Below are 17,505 nucleotides of genomic sequence, written 5' to 3'. Positions count from 1 at the left end.
TGTAAGCTAACAGTTCTTCAAGTGCATTTTCTTGTAAAACATTAATTTTGTTGAATAATTGTAAACTCTTAGAAAGTGCATTGTTGTTTTCATGTATGTATGTGTATATAATAATGAATACTAATAATATTTTCATGTATGTCAAAATAATAACTAGAATTACCATTTAATCATATAATAATGAAGTAATCAACCTAGTTAGTTAGCAACTACACCAATTTAACTATTGTTTCCAATGTCATAGTACCTTCAGATGCATTTTCTTGTAGAGCATTAATTTTTTTGAACAATTGTAAACTCTTAGAAATTGCATTGTTTTTTCCGTGTATATATGTATGTATGTATGTGTATTGCATAAAAATGTAATAAAGGAATAACACTAAGCAACTAATGCATCTTCCTACATGATTATGCAAACCTCAAAATATGGAAGATAAACATGAAAATAAGCAACATGAAAAAAAAAAGAGCATAAAACCATTCAAAATATCACTATGCAAACCTCATGAAACCATCAAGTGTAGATGATTTCCTTGCTCATGGGATGTGGTTGCTCACAATTCCTGCAACATAACAATGAGGTAGATGGTAGATGATGAAATGAGGAGAGAGCTCTCCTTTTATAGGAAAATGGATGCAACAGACACCTGAGATTAAAGGCAAGATGAAGGGCTAGGATCCCTCAGGATTGATGAGGTGTCCATGAGGTCGAGTACAAGTAGACTCCATGTGAATTAGGGTTTTTGACCATTCAAAGAGGGTAAGATGCTCACACATGTGTGAGCAACCTTTGAAAATGATGGGCCAATGACATGTTTAAGAGGTGTGGAACATCATGTTTCCTCACACATGTGTGAGACACAATTGGTTCACATGTGAAGGGGGACAAATGTGTAAGTGTGTAAGAGTCACATGTCACATGTGACTAGGGTTTGCTAATCCTTTGATTAGAATTGTGCAAATGATTAAGGATGTGATTAGATGAGGAACTAGGATTAATTAGTGGATAAGTGGATTGACCTAGGTTAGAAGGATGGGTTAGGTTAGGAAAGTGAGGTTAGGTGAGGGTTAAAGTTAGGAGCCATATGCTCAAATAGGATTAAATTTAATATTTAATTCCAAGTGGAATTAGGAAAGGGATTAATTAAGTAAACGAAGTACTTAATTAAAGTGAATGGGTTAGGATGCAAGTGGGATAGGCTAGGATTTAAATAAGCCTTAGTTTATTTAAATCAAGAAAAGGTGAACACAATTAAATAAATGTAAACTTTATTTAATTAAAGGTAGGGTAATTAAATAAATAATAAATATATATTTAATTGGCTAGGAACTAGGATATGGACAATTTTAGGTGTCTACAGTATGTATTTATATGTATGTATATATGTATGTAGGTATATATAGAGAGATCTTTTGGATAATGGATTATAAACAAAAAAGAAAAGAAAACATGACATTAATCATTCCCCATTTGTTTTGATTGATTGTGGAGAGCTACACACAAACGAGGGTGGAAAGCTTCAAATGAGGGTGGAGAGCTATGAACGTTGGTGGAGATCAATGGAGATCTAGGATTTTTTTGTAGTTCCCTTATGATCTTTGTGCCCTTGCTCTATGATTTTCTTCAAGGGGAGAAGAGGTACCTATGTAAATGTTTTTTTCTTTTCCTTATAAACATGTATCTCTTGTTTATATATAATAGCTTTGGTTAGATTCAAGGATAATTGACTGTGATGATTGTATGCATATGTGCATGTAATGTATGTAAATCAATTTACTATGTGAACTGCTTTACATGCATATACACATACTTGCATAGTACTTGTGCTAAATTAAACTAATCATTCATGTCTTCAATTCACACAAGCAATTATCCTTGCATTCAATCAAATTTATTCACACCAAATTAAGTATACATAGATCTATACTTATAGATTATATTATCTCTTGGTGATTGAGTAAATATCTTGTGCATAATATCGTCTAGGTAATGATTAGATGCATTCACATTAAGTCATAACAGGATCGATTAGATGATCTATTTATGTTACTTCATACTTGTTTTATTGAACATGTTGTTTAACATACTCATTAATACATTATACAACTACAACTAGTACTCTTGTTTATTTTATTTTATCATATACATTTAAGACTATTATTTTTCTTAAAATTAGACTGTATATTTATTATCACTAAAACAAAAATATAGATCTCTGATAGTTATCTTTTTTAATTTCAAGATCTTCATATTTGATGTGAAGAGTTTCCACTATTGGACAGTGGAATAGCCACAGTGACGAGCCACATAGCTCATGGATTTTTCCACCAAATTATATTTTTATTTTATTTTTGTCCTCCAAAAATATTATAGGTGAATGTTCTTCTAATTTTGCATATATTTAATAATTTTTCACTTGTCGTTTGAGGTAATTTTCTATTATGAGATAGAGATATCTATCATAAGGATGGACATGCTAATTTTGATCATCCCACTTTCAAAGTTGATTCCTTTATCAAATTAATGAAACTACTTGCAACTGACACCCTAATTTTTTGCAACTTGCCTAATCAGCCATTCACACAACCATTTTCCTCCTACCCCACCATCTAATCTTTTATAAATCTCTCTCCTCTAAAGACCCAATACATAGAGCCATTATCATCATGAGTAGACTCACTCTCCTTAGATGAATTCAATCGAAACTATTTGTACCAAACCAAGTATGTATAAATCTATATATACAAATTATATTATCTCTTGGTGATTGAATAAAGATCGAATACAACTTTCCAAGTTGATAAAATTGCATACGCAGATGTATGTATGTATCTCTACATCTCATTGTCATGCCCTTGTGATCAACTATTGTGGAAAATATAAAGAGATACATGTTTAGAAGTGTTGATAAACAAATTTGTCACTTGAAAATGGCCCAACGGAGTGTATGTGGCAAATTATTCACAAAAGTTGGATGGGCCCTTGATATGTGGCCTTCCTCTACATTTAGAGGGGTAGTTCCCTAGTATGATATAATTTTGAAGTTTTCCAATAAAGATGAAATAAAAATTTAAAATATCAATAGAAAGCCATTGATGATGAATGCACCACACAACTTCAAAGCTTTCTTGGACTAACTTAAACCACTAATAACAACAATCAAGATCTATGCTTGAGAATTGCCACTACCACAATATTGATCCAAAGATTCATAAACATCTACACAATACCATGAAAGTGCTCACTACAAAGAGAATCAACATTTTTAAAAATTTAGATTTTGAAAGAAGAGAACTCAAATAACATTTTACTTTATTTCCTTGCACCAAAAACCTAAGAGGAATTTTTGATTACAAAGATACAATTTGTACACACTTTTGAAATATTATCTTATCACCAAAATCTAACCTAATCTTCTCAAAAGTCCAAAAATTCCCTTTACAAAGCCAATATGATTCCTTATATAGACATTGATGTTAAGAACTACTCTTGTATGGTTAATAACTACTTCCTAAATACATGATTTGGGTGAGGTTAATTAACCTCTACAAAATTAACTCCAAAATGGAAAAAATTATTCTTTACAAGGTCATACTTGAAAGACATGAGATTTGGAAAAACTATCAAATAGGTAGCTTCATGGACATGAGAGTGTAGATTTCCTCTGATGCATCCATGGCCAACATACTATCAATTTAGCCTTGAAATCTGTGCACATTTAAACCACATATGCTAAGTGCCTTTCCGTAGAGACATGTCTTTTTAAGGGATTTCATTTGAACAATTTGGTGTTCACTATCTTATTACAATTTATGTGCACACACTCTCTATATTTCACTTATTATGCTATTTGATCATAGTGCTTGACTTAACCAATCTCCCTGATGATGCCTTGCTTTAATATACAAGTATCTCATAGGTTACAATGCTTGACATAATTCTGAAATCCATCATGTATGAAGGTTCCATTTGGTGATGATAGATTTGATTTATTTGTTGATGAATCTCATAGAAAAGGACATTCTGAGTGAGTCAATATAATCTAAATGAGGCTTGAATATGAATGAGTCATGAATAAACACTATCTACCTTGTATATGTAGGAGGAAGAGGTGAAACCTTTGTGATGCATTTTTATTTTTCTTTACTTTCATAAGAATGCATACATTCCTTAGTACTAGCATATTTACTCAAAAATAACTGAAGGCATTGTGACAAGCATTTTAAAAACATCCACTTCATGCATCTACTGTGCTATATGGAGTTTCTCTTAATCAGATTAGAATATAAATCACCAAACATTGTAATCAGGTGTCTCTCTCTTGATGCAAGGACAAGTCAAGTCCTTTCTCATAGTGCTTATGAGCCAACGGTTTCTTTGGCACAATAAGATTCACTATCTTTAGAGTGGTCATAGTTTATTGTGATCACCATATGATATATATTTCCAAATGATAAATCCTATACTTAAAATGCTTTGATGGATGTCAAATTAAGAGGCTTGTGCTTTGCTCATATATATCATTGTGGTTCTTGTGATAGTCTCCACAAGGACGGGCCCATTATACTGATGCTCAAACCATGCACATCCTCCCATTGTGAGGGAGTTTACTCATTTGATTGCAACATCTAAATGAGAAAAAATGAAGATGATAGACTAGTTTAGGAGATATGGTACATGCAAGAGCCTTTTTACAGACCACATACATATTCTTGATGCATGTGTATTGATTGTCTCATAGAAGGGATAACGAGCTTGACTTTACTAGTGGGTTGACATAGGAAAAGACAACTGCAATTGCCTCTAGTTTGCTTCAAAGGAAATGATATATTGTTTTCTTTGATCCTAGAAGCCACAAGTTTCAAAAAACATCAATGAGCTTTAGGTAGGTGATGAAAACATTTTGTCAAATAGTTCATACACCTTGTTCATGACATAATAACCACTCATCCCATTCTCCCATCTTGACACTTTCCTTTTAAATGATAATCTCCTCGAATCTCATTTTTATCATTGGTATGAGTTGATAATAGGATTCAAAATACATGTTTTGAGATCCTAACCTTAACCTTTGGATGAGAGGTTAATGGTTAAGGGTTAATGGTTAGGAAGAAAATACGTATTTTCAAAATTTATCTTAACCCATTTTAAGGTGAAGAGGTTAAGATTCCAAATTGAAACACATATTTTGAACCCTGAACCTTAACCTTTCAAGAGGTTAATGGTTAATAATTTATTTGAAAACACGTATTTTAGAAATTTATCTTAACCTTTTTGATGAAGAGGTTAATATTTTAAAATGAAACACGTATTTTGGAATGCTTCATCAACCTTTGATAAATTAAGAATCAGGAACCAAATTTCAAATTTTTGAAGTGCTGGATAGAGGCGAGGACAAAACAAGTGCATCAAGATGAGAAAATAATAAAATACAATCGACAATTGACCCTTTTAAAGTTTGAAGTTTGATACATTTGAACTTTTTTTGACTTAAAAAATAGATGTAATTCTTGCAATTTAGTAGGTATAAGAACCATGGCAACAAGAAGGAAAAGAAGAGAACATTTACATAGGTACCTCTTCTCCCCTTGAAGAAAATTGCAGAGCAAGCACTCCTACATTTGAACTTGAACACCACAAATTACACCGCCATCACAAATTTCCATCACAATTTGACCCAAATGTTGTAGTGTGTTGCAAAGGGCACAAAGACCATAAGGGCATGCCACAAAAATTAAATCGCAAAGAAAGGGCAAGGAGATCACAAGGGCACAACAATGAACTCTTAGATCTCCACTGATCTCCACCAAGGGCATGACAACAAAATCAAGAGATCATAAGGGAATGACAAACAAATGCAGTGTTCACAAGGGCACAGTAATGAAATATCCATCAACATTCAGAGCTCTCCACCCTCTTTCTCACACACCTCTCCACAATTAAAAAAAATGGGGAGTGATTTATGTCATTTAAAAAATATATATATCTAAACTCAACATTACATTATTATTGTAACTCTGCCATAGGTGTTTGATCCTCGATAGCTTTCATTTCAGCATTTCAACATTCAAATTTTCAAGTTTCCTCTTTATTATATAGTTCTTTCCACCCTAAAACCACTTTGTTACTTCATTAAAATTAGGACTTGAACAAAGCCAATTATAAAACAAAGCCCATATTCCAAAATCCAAATAATAAAATAATAAAACTCACTCAACCCATGCTAAGTGACTTAGCTCAAGATCCTATACAAGAATAATGCAGAGTTAATGGGCAATGTGTGTGTGTGTGTGTATGTGTAATGTATATATGTAGGGGAAATATAATGCCCATTAATAATGACATTAACTCTGCTAATACATGCATGGTTACATCCTTGGCTTTCATTCTTGGGCCAATGTATGGAGCCTTTATATCCAACCATTCATTATAAATTGGGGAATGTGCTTCATGTCTGGCATTCAAGTGATGCATCTACATATGCAATTTTATCACCTTGGAAAACTATATTTAATCCTACTAGCTAGGAACAACAGATTGTTCATTTTATCATAACTAATTTGATAACAAATATATAGGAATCTGTAATCAACCCAGCTAATTAGTGACTAGACTTATTTAACTAGGTTATGGCTTGAGTGTGTGTTATTCCCATTTATTATATGGTTACAATGTTGGAGGCAGTATTTTTTATTCGTGCAAGACGTGGAGAAAGAGCAGTGGTGTTGGCAAACATTAAAATTCAGTAATACCAAGTCACCTTGAGGAACTTATGTATGCTCTTGGAAAACATGTCATTGAAAATGTTCATCATGACCTTTTTTACTTCTACATGTTTTTTCATGGAGCCTTCACACACCTAGTGCTCACAAATGTCTATTTAAGAATGTATGTGAACTTGCTGGATCTAGTTTGAAGTCATCATTTCTTTCTACATTAATCACTTGTATAGTAATATCATAAGAAAGAAAATATTTAATTACTTAAGAAAGGAAATACATAATATCAAGTAGCTAACACTCCATTACGTATCATCCCAATAGACCAAACCTGTCAAGTTAATGAACTAGGTATCTAATCCCATTGCCGACCAAAATCCACTCGACAGAGACTTTAGCAAGGAAAAGATCACCATTTTATTGGAAAAATGTTTCAAACCTACTCAAATCATATCCTTTTGCAACCCCAGATTTGAAAAGTGACCAAGCTTTCTTCATCTTTTTCTTCTTTCCCTCAACTTCAAGAAAGAAAACACTCAAAAGACCCCCTCCAACCAAGTTTGTATGTATCAAATCCAGAGCATTTATCACCTCCAAATAGAGATTTTCAAAAATCATCCTCCTAGCCACACCATATATAGAAATAGTATGGCCCAAAATTTTTAATATAGGTTGGAATATGTCAAAGACCACCCTGTCTTCATGAACATGACCATTAGACAGTAATCTACTCCTAGCAGCATAATGATTGTATCCTTCTCCTACTCATTGTCTTGCTTGAAGATCCTAGCCACTTGAGATTCTGGCGCCTCCTCCACCACCATAACCTATGTGCACCTACACTGAATTCACAAGAACCCCATTTGATTTGAGATATATAAAAAAAGAGGCCCAAATAAATAGAAAAAAAACCATGATAATCTCTTGTTAGTCTAAGTAGTATTGACAAAATAGTGCAAAATATTTGAGAGAAAGATTATTCAAATCTAAGGATAGTAGCAACAACACCAAAACTTCACAAGAACACCATTAACCATATATAAGGGGATTCTTTTAGATTTTAACCAATGCCTTTACTAACAAACACTTGCATATCTTCTAACAGAACACCTAGCAAACTCTATGGAATGTGATCTCCACTCATCAAATCTATCTTATCATTTCAATCAATCCCCACATTTTCCAGGAAGTTAGCAACCCTGTTAGCCTCTTTGAAAAATATGTTTTAGCTAGAAATTGTCAAAAGACCAAAGGTGATTCAAGATAAAGTCTCTACCAATACTTAAGAGGATTACTAATCAAGACTTGTCATGGGTCAAAGAAATGAAAAGGAAGGATCAGAAAGCATTATTCTTGCACATGATCTTGAGCTAAGTCACTAAGGATGGGTTGAGTGAGTATTATTGTTTAATTATTTGGATTCTAGAATATGTATGTAGCTCGATCAATTTTTTTGTTGTGCTAAGATGTAATAAGCACCTTTAAAAAGATCTCTTTGTATAGATACATACATACATGTATATGTATATGTATGTATGTATATATCATGTGGAGATCTATAATTTTGTTGTTGTGCCCTTATGATCGCTACATTTTGGTATCATGCCCTTGTGATCTCTGCATCTCGTTCATTTTCGTGCCCTTTTGATCTTTGCATCTTGTTCATTTTATTGTACCTAATATGATAACAGTTCTATAGGAATTTGTTGGCATGCCCTTGTGATCTTTTCATCCCAAGTATCTACCGTTGTTGTTAACTTGGGCATCACTATATGATCTAGAATGTTATGTATGTATATGTATGTGTATATATATAGATAAGTAAGTATGTATGTATGTATCACATGGAGATCTAGGATTTTGTTGTCATGCCCTTTTGATCTTTGCATCTCATTCATTTAATTGTACCTAATATGATGACATTTCTATAGGAATTTGTTGTCATGCCCTTGTGATCTCTGCATCCCAAGTATCTACTTCTACTATTAGTTTGGGCATCACTATATGATATAGAATGTTATGTATGTATGTATGTATGTATCATGTGGAGATCTAGGATTTTGTTTCCATGCCCTTGTGATCACTACATTTTTTTGTTGTGCCCTTATGATCTATGCATCATGTTGTCGTGCCCTTCCTATCTTTGTATCTCATTCATTTTATTGTACCTAGTATGATGATAGTTCTATAGGAAGTTTTTTTTGTGCCCTTGTGCTCTTTGCATCCCAAGTATCTATTGTTGTTGTTAATTTGAGCATCACTATATGATCTAGAATGTTATGAAGTACTGTAACTGGTAGTAACTTCTCCCATGTCTCTAGAAAATGTAGCATAGATTTCGGGTCCCTTGGCTCACAAGAATTTGTAGCAGCTATTCTCACTGCTGGAATGGCTTGTTTCTTTCTAAAAATACCTATTATGATATGTTTTTTGTAAAATTTCTTATGAACTCTACCCATTTTTCTTGATCCATGTTATTTTTGTGGATGATCTTGAGGTAAGTCATCACTTAACACCTTAAAAAAGATCCCTTTGTATATACGTGCATACATGTATGTATCTATATATGTATATATATGTATGTATGTATGTATTATGTATGTATATATGTATGTATGTATGTGTGTGTGTGTGTGCATGCATGTGTGCATGTGTGTATGTATGTATGAATGTATGTATGTGTATAAATAGAGAGATCTTGGCACAATAGGAAAATAATAAAACTCACTCAATAGGTAGCATGGCCATAGATGTGATGGAAATGCCTATTGGTAAGTAGATTCCACTTTTTCTCTCTCATTTTTCATGTGTTTATTTCACTTGAGCTATTATTTCTCAAGGAGAATTTTCTAATAATCAATTCATTTTATGTAGGAGGTGATGAGGACATTCCTGGATGTACCCATGTGATGAGTTACTCGTGAGCAATGAAGATGTTCAAATGCATGGACAACAAGTGGAGCTGAAAAACACAATAGGTTTGCATTTTTGTTTGAGGTCTTTAATTAGGTATTAAATAAATATAATTGTGTTGTGTTTTATTAGCTCCACCTCCTATCCATGTATTTGAATGCAACATGCATTTTGGATTTAGAGTGGCAAAATCTTATTTTGGATGCGATGGAAAAATGACATGCACCAAATGATGGGAAAATAATGTCACTTTTGCTAGTATGGAACCTTTTTTGTACTTTAAACATTGATTCTTTCTTAAAGATTTTAGATGTTAGTGTGGAATTTAGATCTTGGGGGGGTGGGGGTGGGTGGGGCCAAATGAGCTTCCACCTTCACATGGTTGGCCCTGATTAGTAAAGAATATTAAACTATTATCAAAACCAAGTAAAGCTCAATATTAACCTATTTTGTAATTGTAATAGAAAAAAATATGGAATGCGTGGTGTTGGAGAGTGTACTTTCCTAACAAATCTATTTCTAAAATTCAACTTTGGTTATGAACATTATCAAGAGACTACAATGCTCTTACCCTTATAACTAATTTTATTGTTATTTTTATCTTTTGGGAGAGATCAAATGATTCTTGTGACTGTCAAAAGATAAAAATAATAGGAAAACTAGTTATAGAGGTAAGAGCGTTGCAGTCTCTTGATAATGTTCATAACCAAAGTTGAATTTTAGAAATAGATTTGTTAGGAAAGTACACTCTCCAACAACACACATTCTATTTTTTTCCTACCATATACTCATCGTAACTCTGACGACTAGTCATTGGTTCCACAACATTGCTGCCACCTATCCATCACTATTGCGACAAACAAGTACGACAGCTAGTCATTAGATCCATAGAATTCTCATCACCTAGACATCGCACATGTGATGGGACCTTTAATAGTTTATTCCCCTTATGGAATCAATTTATGATAGCTTGGGGCATCATAATTATGACGGAATACCTTACTGTCACAACTTTCGATAGCAAAAGTTTGACGCCTGTGTAATGGGAGCCAATTTTTGTTAGAGTCATTTGGGAAATGGGTGCCCTTCACCATTACAATGTCTTTTCATTGCAAATAAATTCCAAATGTACTAGTGAATCTCATCATACATTTTGAAATCCCTAACCCTAAGGATTTTTATACAAGCTTTTGTCACTCACAAAATTCGAGCTAGAATAATTTGTCCAATTGAAAAATAATAGTCAACACCTTTTACAATATTAGTCATTTTTGGCTTTGAGGGTGTTGCCCCTAAAAAACCACCACAAGGGCATTACCCCTCAACCTCACCCTGTACTGCAACAAGAAGTGCACCTAGGGCACTGCCCCTTGACCCTGTCTTGGGGGTGCTTCCCCCAAACCCCTATAGAAATAATGTGCAAGGAATTTGCATCAAATAAACCTTCGAGTTTGATTTATATTTATAATGAATCTTGTGGACACAATCCTTATACAATAGGCACATGGAAACCAAAAAAACAACAAAGTGCTATGAGCTAAATAAATGTGAAAAATGTGCATAGGAAAAACCTAGCTAAGAGTTGTATCCTTTTAAGGAACATGCAATTTTGTAAAAACAAACTTGTAGAAAGTAGGAAATTTACTCTACAATGCAAAAGGGAGTACATAAAAAGGTTTCTAAATAAAGCCATCCATGGGCTTACTAAAGTAGCTTCCATTTTTAACTAGCTTTTCAAATTTTACATGCTTATGATTGACCATCTAGAAGCAAACATGGAAACTTGCATGGAAATTATGATTGGCTAGAATGCTCCCTTGAAAATGAGAATACAAAAGTCAGCTCATGTTTGGATGTTGACATGGGGAAAGTGGGGGGAATCCTTATTCTCTTTGTTGAATTATCCCTCATGCTCTAGCGTAACCAAGGTAAACTTGTAGATTTGAGCTAGGTATCTAATATGACAACCATTTATAGGTCTCAGTGTCCTTTACCATAGAAGTTTATGTTAGAAACAAAGTCTAGTAACTTACGTAACATTGCAAAGGCTGCTTCCCCATTGTGGCTTCTTGGGACCATCCAAATTTGAGGATTCAAAATGGGGGTGACAAATGCACACATGAAATCAAACTCCCTCAAAATGGTAACACCTACTTCTTCTTCCTCTTGGGCCTCTTATAGGTTCAAAGCTATGCGTGTAATGCTTCCAAGGGATTTTGTGAAATCCTTCCCCTTATATGGTGTTCCACTTTGGTTGTCACTACTCCACTCCATTGCTCCATGGTTACTTTCATAAGAAAACTCCAAAAATTGTTAGAGTGTGGCCTTCCTCATGAAGTAACAACTTCGACTAGGCTTATGTAGGGAGGGGTCATTGAAAAAAACCTTCTCAATATCCTCCTTCTGTACCTTCCATGTAGACTACTTTTTAATTAATCCCCTTGAAATTGTTTCTTTCTACTTATGGATTGTAGATAATCTTTGCATTGATAGATATGATTCTAGGTCCTCAACCAACTACCTAGTTCTTTCATCTCTAGCAACTACCTATGAAGTGATTAGATTCTCAAGCTAGTTAACCAAGCCATCAACTCGCTGAATCGACCACAAAACCTAGGATCATGTTCTTCTTGTTAGTGGCTATATGCTTTCTCCTCCTTAATGGCTACTAACTCCTCTTCAAGATTTTGCCAAAGTTTTCTATAGTTAATATCCTCTTGACTAGGTGGGAGGGAATGATGTGTTCGAGAGTTGGCCATATAAGTTGGGTATTATATAAGTGAATCATTGATAGGAAGAAAAAACCTTTGGATTTCCATAGAGGGAAGGGGGAAAAAAAATTCCATAAGATCTTTCCATTAGAGAGACTTGTGGATAAGAGGGTGTGATCTATCAAAAGACACAAAGGGCCCTCAAATAGGAGAGTTGTTGTGCATAAAAAATAATCAAATCACTTAGTACTTTGAGAAAATGCCTTGAATCAGGTGAACATTGAATATAGTACTATATTTTTAGAAATAAGATTAGGTCCCATGAAGCATGCTAGAAAAGAAAATTGTTGACTCCCAAAGTTTCCCTTAGTAGAGGCAACAAACTCTATGGAAAGTCTAATGAATATAGGACACTTATTGTGCCTCGCTAGATGACCTTTGGAATTTTAAATGTAGGCTCTTCATTTGTGGAGGGGAAATGGGTGCAGAAAGAGATTGATGAAAACCATGGTGATACGCCAAAACATTAGACTAAGTGCAAAAGCTATCCCAATATAGGATATCAAGGTACAAAAATGAGTCCCTCCAATTGGAAATAATTACTAATCTCTAAAGGACAAAACTCAAGGCATATAACAATCAATACGATAACAACTATATACCAAAAAAATAGTGCATAGTCTCATCAATAGTCATTCACATATGTATTAAAGTTGATGTTTTGCACATAAGACATTCACAAAGAAGATGTGATTTACATTCAAAATCAAGGGGCTCAAGACATATTTTATTGTATTGACAATCCCAAAAACTTTGTTACAATTTTAAGGTATACAAAGAAGAATCCTCTTGCTCTCAGTAATAATTCCTAGTTTGGGCTCCCCCTTATAATGTTTTCCCTTTCCCCATTTTAAAGATCAAGGTATAGCCTGATGGAACTCTCATTTTTATGCTTCTAATTGTACACATTTTCATTGTGGACTAATCATCAGATAATTAGTGTGGTGAAGCAAACATACAGATGTTGTGAATCTTTTGAATGATGATTGGAGTGCTTCTTGTTGCTACAAGCCATAATCTATTGTTGCAAGAAAAGGTTTCCAAATTTTGATAGAACTTGCATGGCCTTTTTTGTGCATTGTGGTCATTTCAGCAACATGGGAACTAGTTAGAAACAAGATATTTCCTACATTATTTTCCTTTAGGCTATAGTGGTTTTTTTTCCAAGAATAAGGATTGTGACAAAAAGAATGGTACTCTAAAACATTGGTTCTTGATGTTTCAACAATGCATGATCCAATGGGTTAACATTAGCAAAAGGCTTCATTATTAGTAGTCAAGGTTTCAATTTAGTAGTAATGGAGAGAAAGGAGGGCACTTTCCTTGTGGAAATTGGAAGTTATAAAAGAGAATATTTAAATAGGGTTGAAGTGTTAATCATCATATTGTCTAAAGAAAATGAACAGAGTTGTGAGATTATGCAAAAGAAATCAGAACATAGGGAAATCTCCTCGTCAATCACACCATTTGATGACTATGAAGCTGAGAGAAGATTGGCATCTGGTTCCTGTGGAGATCTCTATCATGATTCATATTTTAATCATAATGTTGCAATTAAGGTCCTTAAGCCAAAACAGCTTAATGAAGCTCTTGAGCACGAATGCATTTGGGAAATAATGATCTTAGAGAATGTTGTCAATTCATTGGGGCTTGCACAAAACCCTCTCATATATGTATAATCATAGGATATATGTTTGGAGGGAGTCTTTATGATTATCTGCACAAGAAAGAGGATACCCTACAGTTGCTAACATTTGATGACTATGCAATGTCCGAAAATTATGGTTTAGATTTGTCTGAGACAACCATTTTAAGGCCTTCATAACTTTGGGACATAAGATCAGGATGTGTTAAGTTAATACCAAACAATGTCAAATAAAGATGAATATGATATTTGAGAATGAAGGAGTATTTGATATTTGCATCTCTCTATTAACAAAGAAGACATATAATCCTCATATGACTATATTGCAGAAAGCGGCATAAAAAAATTATTAATAAGGAACCTTGATGACAATAGATTTGCTTCAATGCATTTTTTGGACTTGAATGATTACTTGTTAGGCTTAACCATTTGAAGATGGATGTTTCCATATTCGGTTTTGTCACCTATGCATTTTGGGCATCCTTCCTTCTCAAACATCAACATCAAGAGTTTTTATTTTTATCAAGGATTCTACACCATGAAGCAGAGTGTGGGAATTTGGTTATGGAAGTTTGGTAGCCGCGTAAGGGCAGGTTATCCTATTATTGTCATCGACAAACAGTGACCCGAATCATGTTATGAAGTTCAAGACATTACAATTTGTTGAAGAGCCCTTGTCATGGCATACACGATATTTGATGACTTATATCTTATGTTATTTTGATTTGGTTAGAGGTACGAGATTCGTGATTGAAAGGAAGACATAAGCAGTAGACGCGCGTGAAGAATTCCAAAGACGTGTGCCAATATGTTTTGGAATGAGGCTCCTAAATGATACTTGTGTTTTGATGATAGCTTGAGATCCCTTGCATCCCTAATTCTAGCATCGTGTGGAAGTGAATGTTGTTAGTTATCTAATCTAGCAATTTGTGGTTTGGCTTGAGGATCTATCCTTGCTTCTACCCTAGAATTTTATATGGCTTTCCATTCAAAGGTAGACATATGGATTTTGAGTATTATAGTAATTGAAATGGCTAAGGGGGAGCATACCTTTGTAGATTGTTTATGTAAAGTAACAAAACAAGCAGTTGATAGTTTTATTTAAGATCATATTATTATTGGTTAGTTTTTCTCATGAAAGGTTGTGATGTTTGCTATTATAACTGACACTTTTTGGGTGTTTATAAATATGTATGTAAGGAGTTTGGATACCCCTAGAATTCATATGGTTTTTCTAAAAAATAATGCATAGAGCCCATATTATATGAAACTCCTTGCAATATTTTTTTGAAGTATACATACTATCAAATTTCTTCAAAGGGAAATTGTTGAAGTATTGAGCAAAGCAATTGGAGATTGAAAATTGTTGAGCATAAACACTAAAGTTGGCCATGATCAAGTTGCATTGAATAGAGCATCAACAAATTTGAATGTCTTCAATACAAGCCATCTAGCAATAAAATCAGTAAGAATTTTATTTGTTTTAGAGTTTGTACATGTATAACTCATCCTTTGTGATTTTGATGATTATTTGTTTATAATTTACTATTTTGATAGGTACATTGAATTGTTCATTGCTTCTCAGATTTGATAAATACAAATATTGCAGGATATAATCTTTCCTCTATTTGTATCTGTTGTGTCCACATAAAGGTTAAATCATGATAGACTAGTTTGAATATGCAAAAATGTAACAATCCGCAGCATCGTAATAATTGAATTATCAACAAATATAATATCATTAATATCATTAAGTTGTATGTAAGAAATATATGTTTGACTCTATTACCCATTAAAATTTGGCACTGATCATTAATCTGTCCATGATTTTCAACCCATATGTTGGCAATTCTTTAGCCTTTTCTTTTAAAGAGTTTGAATCTTATTTGTAATAATAATTTTTTTTAACCTTTTCTTTTCGCAACACACAAATCTAATAAAATAATCAAAGTTTGAAGTTATTAATCATAATCTAGAAGTTTCCTTGAAAACTTGCCAATTGAGGGATTTGTTTTTATGTTATAATTTGCTGTAAATCATCTTGGATCCGAGTTTTTGTTATCCAGGATTTTGGTGAACAAGCCTTGGTTTGGTGGAGCCAAAAGCACAAAGAATTTGAATCGATTAGATTAATCCTATCAAGTTGGACAAAATCAGTTAGATACCCAGCATCGAGTAGGCAAGGATCACAGGTACCTAACCAATGATTTTGATTACTAACAGATTGGCAACATTGTTTGGGATGTCATAAGTAAGCTTTGCATACTTCATCAAGACTAGTATAGAGTTTTATTTAAGCATATCTTTGTGGTGAGTTCTTAGATTTTGTTTCTTTTGAGCATTTACCAAAATCATGAATGTATTAGTAAGCTTTCTTTTAGTATTTTCATTTGTTTTTTTATAACTTTTAGATTCTAATATTCAAGTTTCTTATCAGCATTTGAGTTAAATTCATAAGTTTCTTCTTGAGATTTCTAGTTGTGCTCAAAAGTCTTAAGTTTTGGCTTAATCTAAGTTGTCTACACTTCTCTTGAAAGCAACTAAGACAAAAAAAATTATGTTTTTATTTTCAGCTAATTGTTCTCAAGTTATTGGCATTAACTCTATTAGATAAAGAACCTATATTTTATTTCTTTCTTAAAGAGAAAGTGGTGACTCTATCTTGTTTTAATGATATATTTTAAGTAGCATTTTTTTACTTTTGAAGTGTATCTGGGGTAGAAGATCAGTAAATCCCCGACCTAAAAGACTTGAACAATTAACTTTTGAGAAAAGGCCAAGAAATAAGAAAGGTAAAAATCAAAAGGAAAAAATGTTTTACATAGGACATAAAAACTTTTAGGAAAGGACTACAAACAACCCAAAATATGTGAATCAAGTCATAACAGTCCTGAAAAAGATGAGGAAAATTGTAATCCACTTTTTCACATTCCTAGGGTTGATGAAGAGCTAGAATGTGAGATAAATCATATTGAGGATGACGAAGAACAAGAAAAAATAATGCAACGGGATATGATAATAAAAAAGATGGTTGAAACAACAAATGGTAACAATGTAATATTGGACAAGACATTAAAAATGTAGCCGAATGATATTCTTGCAAAAATAGGAATATCAAAAGATCTTATTACCTCCCGACCTAGAAAAGCTTGTAATGAAGAAAAGTCTGATAGATGGAGGGAAGAAAGGTCTGATCAAAATACACCACCAAAGTACAATCTGCCTCATAGAAAGAATCTGGAGGCATAGTTTGGTACTAGTCATGGCAATCCATTATATGACAACAAAAGAGATATAAATCAAAATAATAACTTTAACAAACATTTCCATAACAATCAACGAACATAGAACAATGGGCAACATAATAGAGGAATTCAGAAAAATGGTGGAAACACCAGACAATCCTATGGGTTCAATCAAAATAATAAAAATTAAAACATCCAGGGTCATGTGGTG

General features: G+C 33.3%; 1 pseudogene; it reads right to left on the bottom strand.

Annotated features, from left to right (window-relative positions):
• LOC149553998 (protein CTR9 homolog pseudogene) overlaps window positions 1–11,693 on the bottom strand; it is a 43,489-nt pseudogene extending 31,796 nt beyond the window's left edge.
• Window positions 11,694–17,505: the final 5,812 nt, after the last annotated feature.

This window comes from Cupressus sempervirens, chromosome 6 (assembly GCF_028749045.1).
Source record: "Cupressus sempervirens isolate cs-2001-9-10 chromosome 6, ASM2874904v1, whole genome shotgun sequence".
Taxonomy (NCBI): domain Eukaryota; kingdom Viridiplantae; phylum Streptophyta; class Pinopsida; order Cupressales; family Cupressaceae; genus Cupressus; species Cupressus sempervirens.
Note: the sequence above shows the minus strand (reverse complement) of the source record. Positions and strands in the feature narration are given on the sequence as shown.